Source organism: Rattus norvegicus, chromosome 11 (assembly GCF_036323735.1).
Source record: "Rattus norvegicus strain BN/NHsdMcwi chromosome 11, GRCr8, whole genome shotgun sequence".
Lineage (NCBI taxonomy): Eukaryota > Metazoa > Chordata > Mammalia > Rodentia > Muridae > Rattus > Rattus norvegicus.
In genome coordinates this window covers 53,248,133-53,266,210 of record NC_086029.1, presented here as the reverse complement: position 1 = coordinate 53,266,210, position 18,078 = coordinate 53,248,133, and the positions used below count along the sequence as shown (strand labels likewise).

The following is an 18,078-nucleotide window of genomic DNA, read 5'->3' as shown; positions in this document are numbered from 1 at the left end:
AACATTGTCAGCCTTCCAAGTACTGTCATGTACCATTCTACCATGTGTTTTTCTTAGGCTTCAAATACAAATAAAGTTTATTAAAAAATGAACATATCCACATCATACCATGTTTCAAATCTGGCCAAAAAATTCTGCTCCAACATACAAATTATGAACCAAAATCCCATCTATTTGGACCAGATCTATTTGGATTATATCTGTTACTATACCAGAAAGACCTAATTTGTACAGAACAAGAATTTATTTCTCACAGTTTTGGAGGACGGGAATTCAAAATCATAGGCATGGTGACTTGTGAGTTGTCATTTTGTGTCCTCGTATGGTACAAAGTAGAAGGTCAAGAGAACCAACTCATTCAGTCAAAATAGTTAAAGATTATCATACACAGTCATAAGAGAGGAGCCTCTCTGGTCTCATTCACCTTATCGGCTCCACTTTGAATACTATTACCTTGGCAAAATAAAGATAAAGGAACTCTAGAAGGGACAGATTTAAACCTTGATCACCCTTTATCATTCTTAACAAACATCTCAATTGGAAACCTTGTTATATAGGCGAAACAGTTGCTCCCATAAAGGGTTGATGTCCTAATTCACAAAAACCTGTTCATATCCTGTTAAAAAGCAAGGTAAATGAAATTTGTATATTATGATAATAACTAGAGATGGCATTAAAGGGAAAAACTCAATTATCATTAACTTCATATTTTTACCACTTTTGAGATACTCAATTGTATTTAATGTATCTTAATATACATTATTACGTTTATGTAGTAATAGATATCAATATACAGTAAGATATATTAAAAGCTTACTCTTTTCCCCCATGGATGCTTAAGAACTGAAGCCATCATGAATGACCCAATAACAATGTGGACAGGGAAAACTCATAACTTTTGTTTCAGAGAAAACAAATTGTTATTCATGTCCTTCACCCTGAGAAGGAAGGCGACCGTACCACAAACAACTAACACCAGATGTCATGTTTGTATTTAAACTCAGAACCTCTCAGAATTGACTTTAGTGGTGGAAAGATAACAGGCTTTGCCATTATTTTTTTCCTTCGGATTGTGCAAAATGATGATTCTAAAGCAAGACTTCCAAGGCATGGCCTTTACAAGTAGAAAAAGGCCTCAGGAAAAAGGTGAAAGGAAGCCAAGAACAGATTGAAGGTCACAGACATTGTAAGGGACAAAGTTGGTGCCACGAAAAGTGGCATGAGGTCTGGATAAAAGGCAAAGGAGATGAGATGTGTGACTTGATCTGCTATGATGATGCAGATTTCGAAGGTGGTTCCATGCAGATATGATATTTATACTCGGATACATTATCTGCTACTGATTACGCCAGGACTTGGTTTCCCATTGGAACACAGTGGCCCTTGTACCCTGAACTCTTCAGCAGTGCACGTGGGACATTTCCGAGCCCCGTGCTATCTCCCTGCTCCAGGTCTTCCCTCTACATAGCATTCCTGCCTCCATGACTCTTAAACGCTGGTATTTTTCAAACTAATCTTGTGTGTTCACATCTAACAACTTCATCCATGGCATTCCTTTGGAACATCCCAATTCAGTAGTTCTACAAACAGAATTTGCATTACCACTTTCGACCTACCTCATGATTACCTTTTAAAGCCTTCCCTAATTTTCCTAGAACAGTAACAAAAACAAAGATGTCTATTTTTTTGTAATAATTGTATACATGACTTCTTAAGAAGAATTATCTTGATTTTCCCACAATGGGTGGATTTCTTTCTGGAAATGTTCTCCATTAGACAGACTCCATTTGGGGCCACAAACTATGCATGCTAATGACGTTATTTCCTAGGTCTGAACATTGAAAATATGAACAGCATACTCTCGAATTTGATCTACATGTCAAAATCTTCTTAGAATTAAAGCTATTTTAAAAATTAAGTTACTCAATGAAACAACAAAATAAATAAAAATATACTCTATATGTGGCTGTAGTTGATATAATGCATAAGTTTTCAATATTGTCACAATAGTTGCAAGATGTTATCTCACATACGGAGGTAACTTTGGAGTTGATAAAAACAACACATAGTGTATACTTTCAGTAGCTAAAATTCAGAGGAGCACTTTGGAGAAGGGGAACTATGGCCATATGATTCAAATCCATTCATCCAATAGAATAAATAATAGAAGTGCTTTATGCTTTTATATCAGATTGGACCACAGGAAATTAAGGAAGGAGAGGGCCCGGTCACAGACAAAGGCACAGCAATAACCTTAAGATTTCAATCCTATGAAGAAGGGAACAGTTATTAAGAGGAAAACATGATTCAGGAGCTTCAATGTATTTGAGGAAAATCAATTTCAATGGGCACTTAGAAAAAGTCAAGATGATGTACCATATATATGTACATATGAATATATTTGTATGAATATATTATATACACTCATGAATACATGTGTATGTGTGTGACTAAATCACTAATCTTAGTATAAATTGTACATTAATTCTATATATGTACATATATACATAATAATATATATAATATAATATATAATATATATAATTGGGTATATCTATCCAAAATAAAAAAACAAATATTTTTTTGTCTTTTTTCCAGTATCCTAGGCTAGTCTGTCAAATGTGTTATTCTCCAGGTTCCACTTCTGGAGTATGAGGTGACAGCCACATACCAGCACTCCCAGCTTGTGCGACGTTTCTATTCACATCCAAGTCATTGTTCGTGTAAGGCAAGGGCTCTATCCTCTGAATTACATCTCTAGCCCAGAGGATGCTCTTAACACATGCACAGAAATAGCTGATGCATTATGGCCACTTAGGTTGAAGAAAAGCTAAGAAAAGAAACATGAAACTGCATTTAAAATTATTTTAAAAGACCTAGGAAGTCAGCAACATCTCTAAAGTTAAATATAGGGATCCTACCGGTTTAACACTTCAGGTTTCATTTAAAACTGTACAGAATGCTGTCCTTTATAGAGTTTCTCCCTGAGTGAGCTTTTATATGAATCCTAACTTTTAGTAGAACTAAAATATATCATAAAATAAAATGAGATATTAAATTAGATCCGTGATTACTTTTGCTTGCAGACATAACTGAGCGTCTAAATTGCCCAGAATTGTTCCTTAGAAAAGCAGCTTGTTATTATGGAAGTAATAGAAAGCTGGATAGAGACAGAATTTTACGTTATACTTTGGAAAGAATCTGCCTTTTGTTTCTGAACAAGCGAGAAGAAAATATAAAAGTCGGCGGCTATGTGTGATTATTGAAAATAGAGTTAGTGTACAGATGGAATTACCTTCAAAATTTTCTCTGCCTTGTCTCTCACCTCTTCACAATGACCTGAACTATCTAAAGCGGTGATCGAAACTAAATGTCTCCTATTACGTGTCTGGTCACGTTGATGGTCACTCAGCTATTACTGCGCACTATGTAAACACGTAATAAACGGTGCACCTGAGGACTTCAGTTAGGAGGCTCTTGGTAACCTATTGGATTTGAATGGAGAGGAATGGGCCTCTCTGGATTTTCTCGATTTATGCTGTGACCAACTCCAAACTATTCAAACATTACAATAAAATTCCTCTGCCTGACTCCTGTGAAAAATGAAACTGAGAAAACATCTGAACAATTAAACAAAGCCGCAGTTCATACTCGTCACTTTTGTCTGTTCATTAAGCCTTTCTGTGTGAGGCTTAAACTTTTTTTTTGCAGATAAGGCCTGAAATTAGTCTAATATTCCAGGTGATTCTGAAGTGACCAGTCACTCTATGATCATCGCATTCATCTCTCAAACCCTGTTGAAAAATTCCTTAAATGAAGAGCCCCAGATCCTGCCAAAATTATTTATCAAAATATTTGTTTCTCAAAGACCTAACTATTCGGGTATTCCCACAAGCCAGTATTTTCTTATTCTAATGACTATCATTCACTCTCAGTTCCAGCTTACGTAACAGTTATTGCTAGAACCATCTCCCAAAGTCCTTCATCTAATAGTGTGGAAGTGGCATGTTTAATGGGCCTCCTCAGAATAATGTTCTTTCCACGCCAAAGGCATGGCTTTATTGTTGCTGGCTATTCGATGACTTATCTCTGGGAAATGGACTAAGTTGCTTTCATAAGTTTACAGACTTTAGTCCCATTATTCACTAAATGTTTTCTAGGTTCTGGAACAATGGAATATCAAAGGTTTTAAGTCTTCAGATAAGTGGTACTGGTTTTCTTTGCATAAAACATACCTGGGGTTTGGAGAGAAGGTCAGTTGTTAGAAGACTTGCTCTGCACCTGGGAAAACCTGTGGTCCATTCACAGAATTCACTGGAAATTCTGAGTCTGTTTGTGCAGTCATAATCCCAGTACCAGGGAAGTAGAGAGTCTTGAAGGAAGTGGACTCTTGTGATGTGCTAGCATGCAGCCTAGCCTAATGGGTCATATCCAGGCCAGTGCTTAAAATAAGGCAGATAGTCGTCCTGGGGAGTGATATTCACTAAGACATATACATCCCAACACACATTTGCACAAAGACACAGCACAAACATACACACACACACACACACACACACAGAGAGAGAGAGAGAGAGAGAGAGAGAGAGAGAGAAAGAGAGAGAGAAAGAGAGAGAGATGTCTCCCAGTGATCAAGATCACAGTGAAAATATTCTTATAAACATTTAGTATGCATGTCATTTTGCTTCCTATGAGAAACTTCAAATAGCTATTTATATTCTTTATATTTCTTCACCATCCAGGTTGATATCTTGTATTTATTTATTGTGCAATTTCTATTCTGCTTTGTTTTTGTATTTTTTTTCTGAAAAAACATGACTTACCTTCATGCTACACATTGAAGATTTGGACTAGGTAGCCAAGAAACATGAGACTTGCTTAAGGCTGGTCAAGCAGGGCTAACACAACCTTAAAGTACAACCCCCTCCAGACGTGCTGCCTCCTGGGTCCTATGGTAAAACCTCTAACTGTTAACTGGAAGAAAATTCCGTGTTTTAAACTGAATTCATAATTATATAGGGCAGGACTTATCGTGTAGCACTTAGTTTGAAGATTTTTTCAAACTAAGTGAGGGATACACATACACACAAACTAAGTGAGGGATACACACACACACACAACACTTACTCACATATATTTATATATAATGTTGCTATATAATATTGTTCTTAAAGGAATGTTGGATCAAAGAAAATTGTTATTTTACTTGAAGCTACTGGACTTTAATCTTTTTTTTAAAGTTTATGTGCTTATTTTTATTTTATTTCATCCTCGATATTTTAAAAAGTCTCTGCGGGCTAATTTTATATCTCACTCCGAATCTCACAGCTTAATTATTTTATTGTGAGTTTTAATTATGATTTATTTTTAAAATGTTTCATTCAAGAAAATATCCAAAGTTTACAGAAGTCTGCAGATCTCTCTCTCTCTTAGCTGTGTTTTGCTTAAGATCGAGAAGCTTGCAACATAAGAGAGGTAGGGTAGGTGCTAGCTGCTACTTATAACCTGCCATTCAAGGTTGCTATTTCTGACTTGCCAAGAATAATCCCAGAAAGTGAGTGATTAAGCAGACAGAGAAAAAATTTTTTTTCTGCCTGGTAAAGCTTTGAGCTTGCTTTGCATGACTGCAACACGGTAAAGATGACTCTTTTGTGGGTGTTTCGAAAAGTTCTTTCCCTGAGAAACAGATCGTGACGTAAACGAACAGTTCCTTCTCTAGTTAGTCCCTCTTCAACTCTCTCCCCATCGCCATAGATCACCTCATGCCACGGAAACCTCATGGAAGTACTCCAGAGCGTGCGCTCTGTCTGAAGGCATTCAGGATGGGTCCTCCCGCTGCTAACATGTGGGAAGGCAAGCCCAGCAGTCAGGACACAGCACAGCTTCTGCCCTGTGTCCATTCTCAGGACCGCGGTCATGGGCTCTCTGATGACTCGTGTGCAGTCAAAACAAGAAAACATATTAATGTTTGAATTATTTCTTTAGTGCTCTCTAAAATGTTAAACCCATAGACCAGACACAGTCACAGAATTCTTTTCAATCTTCTAAAACTCACCCACTAATTGTAGTTGAAAGTGAACATTTTTAATACTGGAAAAACTACTACGGTTGGTGTTTTTATGAGACTTTAACAGAAAGACCTGGTGCATTTCTGACTCATTTGCCTTCTCTGGAGACTTTTCTCCTTTTGGGTTTTCTTGCCCTGTCCTTTTATGTTTACAAGCAAGGCTTATTTAACTTGAGGGTTTATTTAATTGAGGATTCTTTCTTTTTTTTTTTTCTCTCTCTCTCTCTCTAGCTCTTTTAGCTTTACTTTTAGGACAATGCATCTCATTGAACATCAGTTCTGCTAGAATCTACCAAATTTTACATCTCCACTGGACCTTTTGTTTTATATTTTTAATCATTTCTTACAGTCTAATCATTATCCTCCTCCTGTCCTCCAAGGGGATGTCTCCACACCCCACAAACTCCTCCAGGCCCCCATCCCCTGGGGCCTCAAGTCTCTGAAGGATTAGGTCATCTTCTCTCACTTAGGTCAGTCTTATTGTATATTATTTTGTCTCATTTGGTTGTTGTCTTGTGAATGTCTGCCCTTTTCTGAAAAGAAAATGGAGAGGGAGTGGATATGAGGAAGAGGAGAGGAGTTGGAAGTCATGAGGAATGCAGGGATTGGTCGGGATATATTGTATAAAAGAAGAATCTATTTTCAATAAAAGACCCTAGTATACTACACAAGGAATGGTTTACTGCCTCAAATCAATATGGGTAGCTATTTGTACCTGCACATTTTCATGGTCTAAGAATTTAAGGTAAATTTGAGTCATATTTATAAACTCAGGATTGTTATATAATAATTTTAATGACCACAGTTTCAATGACTTGTGTGTGCGCACTTTACTAAATATACTTTAAGTGTATTACCTCATTTAATATTCCAAATGTATCTAAACTCCAACTTCTATTCTCAGTGTCTACCAAGTGGTCCTTGAATGTAAGAACACTTGGGAAGCATGTAGTGGGAGACGAGACAGAAGCGTTCGGAGTAAAAGCCAAACCCGCTTGCATTTAAGAACGGCTGGGGTGTGAGCGGAAGACATTGCTCACCACCACCTGGGCACCGTAAGGTCAGGAATGTGAGCTGCAGAACATTGCAATCCATAGTACGAGCACGAAAGCCAGAAAGTAACCTCTCTGACGTGGGATTGGAGGGCGCTTGACTTTCCTCCTTTCCTTCCTCACTGAAGGATTCTGGCTAGTTATGATGAAATTGGTACTAAAAGATTTGAAAGTTTACATGATTTGATATAGACATCCATCTGACATAAAAGCAAAACAAAACAAAGCAAACAGACAAAAGCAAAACAAAAAAATGCTGTGCTACTCTGGATGACTTCAGAAATCCTAAGAGTCCACCGAAAGCATTCTAAAGCATGAACGGAATAAAGAGGAGGAAGGGCCATACACGTTTGTACTGGATAATAAAATCCCTAAGGAGACACATTTTCAAGCTCTTCCCTTTGTATCTTATAATACTTTACACCTCAGCTCCTCTAGTGGGTGAAGGTAATGAACAAATCTTGGAGCAGAAGGCTGTGAACATCGGTATTCCATCAGCGGCTTCTGAATTAAAACCTGCTGGGAAGCTACACTTCGTGTCTTATTTACTTCAGCTTTGAAGGCTGCTCACGAAGACAGCTCTAACTTTTGCTAACACTTATACTCTCTTAGGAAATCAGTCTTCCTTTCTTTCCTAGCTTCTTTCATTCCCGTTTAAAAAAAACAGACTTTTATGGTAAACACACGTATTTTGTGTCTCCAAAACTATAAACCAAAATTTCACTTATAAAAATAGGAAGAAAACATAGCAGACCCAAATATTTCCATGTGTTTAAACAGGATTGCTAAGTTTAGCGATTTTTTTTGTTACAAATATAACCATAAGCTGGGTGTGAAGATGCACAGTTGAAACCATAACACTCATGATCATGAGGAAAAAGAGCTATCTTGAGGTATACAGCAATGCCAGCTTTTAAAAAACTTATACTAATAATAATTATCAGAAATGAATCAATCTCGATGGGCAGTATAAAAGACGTTTTATATTTTAAACCTATATGCATGTCCAATTCACCTACCTCCAGCAAGTCTTCATTGATCCAGAACCTTCAGTGTTGTATAGCAAGGCAGGGAAAGAGTCAATACAATTTGAAATGAAAATATTAAAACTTGAAGGCTTAAATGTTTTATGATTAATGACAAGGTCACTAATAGTTGTATCATTTTCTCTAAGATTCTTTAGGAAAATGGTATTCGACTAAATTATTAGCACGAAAGAACGAACGGATTTTTTAGTACTTTAGAATGTTCTTGCAAGTTTGTATTATTTTATTGTGGGTAGATCAGTAAAATAAAGGTCATATATGAACTTGAAATAACACATCTATTTGAAAATAGGAATGTGTACCATTAGATGTACAAAAAATATAAGGCCATATGGGATAAATAGTTATATTGACAACTGCTAAGAAGTCTATTAAGTTACTATTGTTTTCTGTGTCCCAAAATACTTTGGGCACATAAAACACCCTATTATAGTTCCCACTCCTCACAAAAGCTTTCAGTAAAATGGATATCTATTAAGTGATCAATAATATGTACTCAGGGAAGGAGTTTAATCATGTTCACCCTACTCATCTGCTTTACCCGACCAACTGGAAGAGGAATGGACTTCTGGTAACTATTTCACATCTTTTGGGATGATAGAACTTTGGCTTCCACAGTTTACACAATTCCCAGCTGTAGAGAAGTATGCCAGCATTTCATGTTTTTATATAATTTATTTCTAACATATTGTTGAATAATTATTTTCTTGATCTTGAGATTCAAGAAAATATAAATGTTTCTTAATCTTATGAGCTGTAATTTATAATATTAGATACAGTTATCTAAAACCAGCATGTCCAGTCAGTCTGTCAAAAATATGCTGTCTCTTCTATTTCTTATCATGATTCTATTTTGACCAACCTTAATGAAAAAACAAAGTTAAAATGTGGCTTGCTTGTCAGGGACTTTTATCATGCCCTGGTGTCTTCTTACTGTCTTGGAATTGAAAGTTATTAATGTGTCATTTATATATAGGACACACTTTGTCATCCTGTCCGTGCACAGTCAAGGTTTGGACAATTGGTAACCGATGGCTGAGTGCTCTGAGATAATGCCAGAGAAGCTTTTGCTAAACAGACCACAGTAAATTGCATGCATAATTTCCTACTCACTAATGAGTCTTGCTGAGAACAATTTTTATTAATAGCTAGTTTTAAACCTTATTTCCTTAACATGAGATCAAATCATTACAAGACGAAATAATCCTTTAATCTACGGGTTGAGGTTTGGGAGAAAAAATGCTGAGCAAGTCTGCAGGACTGTGGTACACTCTAAGGGACAAGCAGCAGCACCGTGAAATGATGAGAAAAGACACAGGGTTTGGAAACACTGCAAGGGAGGGGCACTAGCATCATGAAATGAGCAAGTTCCCAGGGATGTGGAGCGCTCTAAGAAAGTGGCTCAAGCATCATGGGAGCAAATGCACTTTCAGTGCAGATAAACTCTTCGACTCAAGACACACCTCCAACATTGCCATAGTAACAAAGACACCCAAGCATATTGGATATGGTTTGAAAATGCCATTGAGATTGTTCTGCCAGGCCTACTACTTCAAGCCTTTGTCTTAGCTACCCAGGAGGCAGAAGGATTACAAAATCCAATGATTATCTGGGCAACTTAGTGAGCTTCTGTCCTAACATAAAAAGTGAAAAAAAAAAGACTTGGGGATATTATTTGTTGTTATAACATAATATTGAACTGTGTATAGGTATAGGGTGTTGCCATTATCGTCCTATAATCTCTCATAAGTGTTCTAATGTTTTTATTTCATGTATTGGTTGATTTTACTGTACAGTCTAGATAGTTTTAATCCACATTCTTAGGCTACCATGGGTACTACTGAGCACCATGTTCACATATCAAATTAACAAAATGATTTAAGGAGTTTATATTCAAAAACACGAAATAAAAACCTTAGAAGGTATAGTCATTTTCTTCCACTTTTTCAAGATCATTGACTTTGAAAAAGATAAAGAGCATGTATGAGTGCCATTCTAGACGATTGCTAATAAAGTGTAACCTTATATGTTAGCATTTTACAAAGACAGGCAACACGCATCTTTCCAATGCTTTGTCTTTTTTTGTTGTTGTTGTTTTGTTTCGTTTTGTTTTTTATTGATTCATCTTAAACAAACGACTTGGGGAATGCTTTTGTATATTACAGTTTTAACTCACCAAAAAAGTTGAGTAGCTTACACTGTTTTGATTTCTCACAGTCAAAATTAATTTAAAGACCACCCTGTTGGCTCAGTAGGCATTCTGGTTAGTTTTTATTACCAACCGACATAACCTAGAGTTGTCTGGGAATAAGGAACCTCAAGTGAAGAATTTCTATGATCTGTTTAGCTTGCAGGCATGCCAGTGGGCTATTGTCTTGATGGCTAATTGATATAGAGGGTCCAGCCTATTGTAGGTGGGACCATTCCTAGGTAGGTCATCCTGGACTATAGAAGAAAGTCTGCTGAGAGCCTAGGCCAGTTAGACAGGGAGAAAACTGCTCTGTACTGTGATTTCCCGCAGCTTCTGTTTCAGTTCATGTTCTGGCACTCTTTTGTTGTGGATTGGTTACAACAATACTTATGTTAATTCAATTTTGTTATGTTTCCAAAATTAGGAATGAACATGTCTGCATGTAAGATGCTGGGGGATCCTGCCCCCCAAGTGGTAAATAAAGTTGTCATGGCCCCATGGCCATGGCTGGGCAGGGAGACAGCACTGTTAGGATTCCAGGGCAAGGAGTGTAAGGAATGCAGGAGGGAGAAAGAATAAAAGAACTGCCATGCTGGGGAAGGAGAAGGTCTGGGAAGTGTAGGACAGAGAAAGTGCCAACATGTAAGAGTAGGGGACCTTGGCCCAGGAAGGCTGCAGTCCTGAGTCTGAGGGGGCAGCTAGAATGGAATAGAGGTTTTAGTAAGTAATAATTTAGGAATACCAGAGGGGAGAGTGTGTGCTAGCCACTTGGAAGATTGAAGTGCCTTGTCATTGATCGGATCTGATTAAGGCATATTAAAATAGGAGAGAGAGAGAGAGAGAGAGAGAGAGAGAGAGAGAGAGAGAGAGAGAGAGATCTTTCATCATTCAGGAATCCAGAACATTGGGGCCAGTAGCTAGGAACTGGAGCCACCACACCACCAGGGTGATTTGTATAATGTTAACTGCTTAATGCAACACTCCTTAATGATGGATTATAGTCTGGAAGTACAAGCCAAATGAACCCTTTCCTCCCCTCTAGGGTATTTTTTCCCCATCACAGTGGTTTATGTCAACCATAGCAAATAAAGTAAAACAATAGGTAAAGGCTTACATTATGAGTACATAATTCTGCCATGCTTGATGGCCTGAGCTCAAGCCAAAGACCCATGTGGTGAGAATTAAGAACTCACTCTTAGAAGCTGTCCTTTGAGCTCCACATGCATGCCTTGGTGTACACATACACACACCCACATACACCTTTACATGTGTGTGCAGGAAAAATATGTGATAAATAATTCTATGTAACAAGATACTTTAAAACCAAGAAAATAATTTTAGACTGAGAACCAGTATAATTAACCTTAATTTCAATGTTTTAATACTTGTGTCCTTTCAATGGATTTAAGCCTCGCAGTATTCTCACAGAATCAAAGTTTATAAATCACTGTCTAATACATATCAGCTTTATGGTTTTGTTTTCTTCAAGTATCCAGAGGAATGACTTTTAAATCTTTATAATTTTACTTGCAATTTTTATGGAGAGTAATGATTCATTATTTAATTTTCAGTCAAACAATTTAATTCATGTCACAATTACTCCTTATGAGAAGTTAACCAATCATCCCCAGATCTCATAATGCATGTTGGATAAGATCTCATGTAGATAAGATCTAGTCTGAACCAGAGAAACTGGTTGTCAGAATCCAGTGTGTCCAATAAAAGGAGCCTTTCTGCCAATAAGTACCTTAATTTACAAACTGTGTAAGACCTAATGTATCCTATTTGCCTTTTCCTAGTCAAAGGAAGAAAGAACTGATTGATTAAAAAATGATACATGTAATATATCAGTTTTTACTGGAGATATGAATTAGAAAACTATCATTAGATTTTACTGATGAACGTTAGAAAGCTAAAGCAAGAAATACATAGCACATAAACTCTCTCTCTGTCTCTCTGTCTCTGTCTCTGTCTGCCTCTCTCTGTCTATGACTCACTCTTTCTCTTTCCCTCTCTCTCTCTCTCTCTCTCTCTCTCTCTCTCACTCTCTCTGATATCTCTTTCCAGCAACTTCTATTGAGAATGATCACCACACTAATTGGATGGACTTTAATAGAGAGGCATTAAGAGCGTTACAGATAGAAGGGCTTTATTGCCGTTGATGGATAGTAAGTCTTTGCATTGTAGTTCACAGAGTCACTATTCATGAAGATAATTGTGCACAGCATGAGGCTAACCCTAACATTATTGCTCACCAAATTATTCAGTATTTTTTAAAACCCCACTTTGAATTCTAAGTATATTGGGAAAATGCAATTTATATTTTTCATATGCAGTCTCTTATTGTGTTAAATAGCAAAAATTAAATTTGAAAATTAACTCTTTGGTCACAAAAGCTACTTTCTTGAATTTGTTTTTATTTATTTAAAATAATCCCTGGTTAACCCAGAAATATTTCTTTTGTCTTTGTACTAATTTGAGAGCAGGGAAGACAGTAGGGACCTGACAAGCATAACTTCTCAGAACATACAGTGCATTTTATTTCTTTTATCTGTGCATGCTCTAACTTTGCCTTAATTAGTGTATGGTTTGTTTTGTCTTGACCTTCTGTTCAACAGAGACCACATGAATTGGGAAATAGCCTTCCTAAGAATCCATTCATGTTCGAATCATTTTGGTTGACTATGTAGTTCTGTTGATATCCCTTCTTCCATTCCAAACTTTCTACATCTTCTCTGAGTATTCTCTCTTACATTTAAGCCTTGCCGTAATTATCGTCAATTATACCCCACAATTGACAATGAAAATGTCTTATGTTTTATCTTATCTACACCTGATGATATGTCCCTTTTATACTTTAGAAGAATGTTAATGTTTTCTATTCAAAATCACAATACAACCACCAGTTACCTAGCCAAAATTTAGATATTCTATCTAACTGTCCTTTAAAAAGTTAATAACTCATCAATGGAAAAGCGTCTTCTAACATGTGATACAAGATTAATAAACATTAGTTTAACTCCATTCATAATTAGTAGCCATTTTATAATATACTAGATCATATAAGTGAGTTTAATTTTCAAAATATGACAGTTGTAATCTAGATATATTTTGATTATACTTGTACAATCACATAAATATCATTTATTTGGTATCTCCATATCATTGTTGGTTAGTCTTATTTCAACAACACATAAATGAGTTTTCTGAAATGAGGGAATCTCAATTTAGATGATATTTAATAAGATCCAGCAACATAAGTTATTTTCTTAATTAGTGATTAATAGGGAAGGTCCATCCCATTGTGAATGGTTCTATCCCTGTGCTGGTAGTCCTGCCTTCTATAAGAAAACAGACTGAACAAGCCAGAGGAAGCAAGCCATTAACCCACATCCCTTGATGGCCTCTGTGTCAGCTCCTGCCTCTAAATTTTGTCCTGTTTGAGTTCTTGTCCTGACTTCAGTCAGTGATGAATAGCAATAGGGGAGCCTAAGCCAAATAAACCCTTTCCTTCCCAACTTGTTTTTTGATTATGGTGTTTTGTAACAACAACAGAAACCCCAAATAACACAATATCATTTATTATATAAGGTAAGGTGTGGAACTTTGGAACAGAAACATTATGATCATCAGAGAGTGATAAAAACATATTTAGAAGCTGGTCTCACTTGAAACAATGTTAACTAAGAAAGGCAAGATGTAAACAAGAGACCTACATTGTTTCATCCAGTCATGTATCAATCAGGGCACATTTAAGTGAAGATCTGGAAGAAACTCTGGAAGTTTTGGAGTGGACAATAATGTGCTCATGTTGGTTGACTCAGCATCAAGTATAGAGAAACAAGTTCAAGATTGAGTCACAAACTTGAGGTAAGTGATAGGGTGTTTTCCTAGTCAAACATCAGAGAGTCCAGCAAGTTGAATAACATGCAAGGCTAACCTTCTTAGAGTCGTTTAAAGATGATGAATGGTTTCTATTCTGGCAAGGATACTTTTATCCGCCTGCCAGTAACAGCTCTACTTTAATAAACAATTCAGTGGGAAACGGTTTACAAGTCAAAAATATTTTACACAATTAAATAAACATTCAGTCCATGTATAGTCTTTGGGTAGTGGCTTAGTCCCTGGAAGCTCTGGTTGTTGGCATTGTTGTTCATATGGGGTCTCAACTGACCCTGGGCTCCTACCTCATAGGAAGCAATGAATAGCCTAGTAAGGGCACCAGTGGAAGGGGAAGCCCGGGGTCCTGCCAAGACTGAACCCCCAGTGAACGTGATTGTTGGGGGGAGGGCGGCAATGGGGGGAGGATGGAGAGGGGAAGCCCATATAGAAGGGGAGTGGGGAGGGTTAGGGGGATGTTGGCCTAGAAACAGGGAAAGGGAATAACATTTGAAATGTAAATAAGAAATACCCAAGTTAAAAAAGATGGAGAAAAAAATAAATATTCAGAAATACCACAATCACTAAGTAGTTATGGACTGTCTACAGCATAAATTTTCCTTTTAGGTAGTTTATAAGTAAACACTGACCCCATTATATGAACAGCCACAATCCAGATATCTTCAACTTAAGCCCAATTCTAACTGTCAATGATTGCTGTAGAGAGCGTTCCTTGCATTCTGATTCAACAGGTCTCCCTTATACCTATCACTAATGGAATTTCTTTTGCTGCAATCTAACACCTATATGGTTCTGGTCCTCTGCTACTTATGTGACAGAATGAAAAACAAATTGATCAATATTCTTCTCAATGTGAATCTAACTTTTTAAATGAACGAATTCTATAAATATCTTTAATCCCCAATTTAAGCATGCTTATTTAAATCAATGTATTTCAGATAACATATATTAGACAGAGAATATATCTTTAGTTAGCTATTGGATTCCAAAATATTTTTGTTACTCTTCATTTTTAGATGACAATGATGCTTGCAGCTTTATTGATCAATGTCTAATATAAAACAAACTTCTCGTTAAAAGGTAAAATAATGAAGATGACTTGAACAAGTATATTCAATCTAGCCTAGCTTTTTTATATTACTGTATTTTTATAATGAATAATATAAAATAACAGTTTTAACGACTTTCATGCATGCCTCTCAACATGATACCCTCTCATCCCTCTGGAACAGTATGCCCCAACAGAGTTTCCTTTGGTAAGTTTCTAGATATGGTGTTTTTCACAGCAACAGAAATAACTCGTGCAGATGACTGGCGTCCATCTCCAACTAGACACAAACCAAATCACCTGGGGAGGGAGACTCTATGAGAAATGCTCTACACTAGGCTGTCTGTCTTCTGCCTGTGGTGACAGGATGCTTCTGACTAAGTTAACTGACAAAACAGTGTGAGGGCTTCATTTCCTGGTGAGGGATGCTTAACTGTTTAACAGTATAGAAGCTGAGCTTAGCACAAAGGATCAAGCAAGAGCATGCCTGCATCCATTTTCCTCCACTTTTGACGAGGGTTATGGTGTGAGTAGCAATTTGAAGTTTTGACCTTGACTTCTGTGCAATTCCTAAGCATTAGTAGCTTTACTTTGGCAGAAAAAAAACAAAAGAAACAAAGAAAAACCATATGACATATTTGGATTCAACAAGGAAAACCCTCACATGGACTCTCAGAATTCAATCAAGAGTTATGCTTTCAAATAGAGATTCTAAATTGTTTGTTTGAATTGGAGATAAAATAGAGTCTTAAAATGTCTGCCTAAACAAAAGTTTAAAAAGACTGAGTTGACAATTATATTTCAGAGAGAATCTAACAAATATTATACACACACACACACACACACACACACACATTCCATCACAATTAAAAAAAATGTATTTAATTCAAATATTAATAGAATATTTGTTTCGGTTATTTGGACCTGGACAAATTAATGCTCCTTGTTTTATTTTTTTAGAGAAATCTTCTTCTTTAAATTTAAATTGGATTTATTAGGGTAACCAAAGATTTTTCTAAAAGAAACTAAAGTGAGCTATGCTGTGCTGTGATAAACTCTTACAATTCCTAATGCTCAATGTAAGATGTAATAAATTACTAGGAGAAATTAGCACAGAGTTTAAATTTAATATATATGTTAATGGTAGTGTAATGTGTTATAAGATTGCAGTTAAACTATAGTACTAAGGAAGATATAAACTAGAGGTTGGGGAACCTGAAATATTAGGTGTAATTGTTCATAGAAATATAATATTTATTTTTTTCTGTCATAAAAAAATGTCATCTATAACTCTTGTCCTCTCATACTGAGTATAAATATAGGATGGGGAAAGGTCTGAAAATGCTGACTCTTGGTTTAGTGAACACAATCTTGTTTCTTGCACATGTAAACCTTGTTAATTCATCCTTAAGCCAGGAATTGAGATCACCATTTTCTGTATGAGACTGACAGCACTTCTATCCCTGACACACTTTGATTAAGAGTTACCTGCAATCTTCCTACTGTGAAAATAGAAAAGAGAAACAGTTGAAGGTGGGAGATATATTTGTATACCCAAGCTCAGTACAGCTGTATTCACAACAACTAAGACATGTGAACCATCAATGTGAAATCCATCAGCAAGTAGATGGATTTTTGGATTTTGGATGTTTTTGGTGTGAATACAGAGTGGAAAGTTACTCAGCTTTACAAAATCAGGGAATTCCATAGAGTTTAGCAACATGAATGAACTCAAGGATGCTAAGTCATACACTATAAATCAGGCATCTAAAATGAGAATTACTATTTGATCCCACTTATAGAATTTTAAAATGTCAAACTCTAGGATGTAAGGAGCAGAAAGGTGATAACAAGGACTGAATACAGGGCATAGAGAAAGAGTAAACTCTGGTCAATGAGTACAAGGTTACCATCAGAAGAAAAATGTCTGACACTCATACTGTGTAGCAACTTGACCACTCGGTTCACAGAGGCAGTGCTAGGCTTTTGTGGGAAATATAAGAAAAAAAAAAGAGAAGGATATGAGGTAGTAGATCCACAATTTGTGGGACAAGGGATATTTTCAGGAAAAATAGGATTGATATGATAGTAATATATTATATGGACTATGAAAATTTCAAAGAATAATTTAAATATACTTTAAAATATAGAAGTATACATTTTACATAGCTAAGAGAGATTTCAAAATATATTCACTGTAAAAAAGATAAATATTTAAGGTGATTTTTATTCCAATTTTTCTGATTAGATAATTCACCATGTTTCCATGTTGTAAATCATCCCATGGTATCCATGTAACTTAAAACAAATAATGTGATTTCTGTGAACTGAAAATAAAACACAAAAGACTTGTCATATTTATGCAAAAGAACTCAAGAATGCAAAGGTGCTTCTTGTCTAAACGCTCTCGTCCTTTTCTGGAAAAATCTCAGAATGGATGAGAAGCTGCCTCTTACTAGAGAATGGGAACAAGGTGGATATTTCTCTCCTGGCTTCTTGGGAATTGTAACAAAGGCATACATATTCACTAGAATGCTCTGCCCTAGTACACTTAACCTGGAGGGAGTGACAGTAAAACTTCAGACAGACAGACAACTAATTTCAGTGGTGGTGTTAAGACCTGATGTGCAGCCAATGCTTCTGTAGACGACACAACATGAGTGTTTGGAGGTGACACTGTGACACTACTTAATGGAACATGCATATCTCTTTTGACTTCACTGGGAAGATGAGCTACAGAATAGGAAATTCAATCCTCCCATCAGGTGGTGGGG

General features: G+C 36.4%; 1 protein-coding gene across 3 annotated transcripts in view; it reads right to left on the bottom strand.

Moving 5' to 3' along the window:
• Epha6 (Eph receptor A6) overlaps positions 1–18,078 on the bottom strand; it is a 951,337-nt gene that overhangs the window by 911,910 nt on the left and 21,349 nt on the right. Inside the window, exons 1-2 of one of the 3 annotated variants that reach the window (XM_039088720.2) lie at positions 4,236–4,479; positions 2,672–2,830 (exon numbers count right to left, since the gene is read on the bottom strand). The exons of 1 other annotated variant lie outside the window; for it this stretch is intronic. The gene's annotated coding sequence lies outside the window, so the exon portion shown is untranslated. Of the gene's footprint in view, positions 1–2,671; positions 2,831–4,235; positions 4,480–18,078 lie in introns of those variants that run through there. One more of the 3 variants, XM_039088721.2, reaches the window with a different exon arrangement.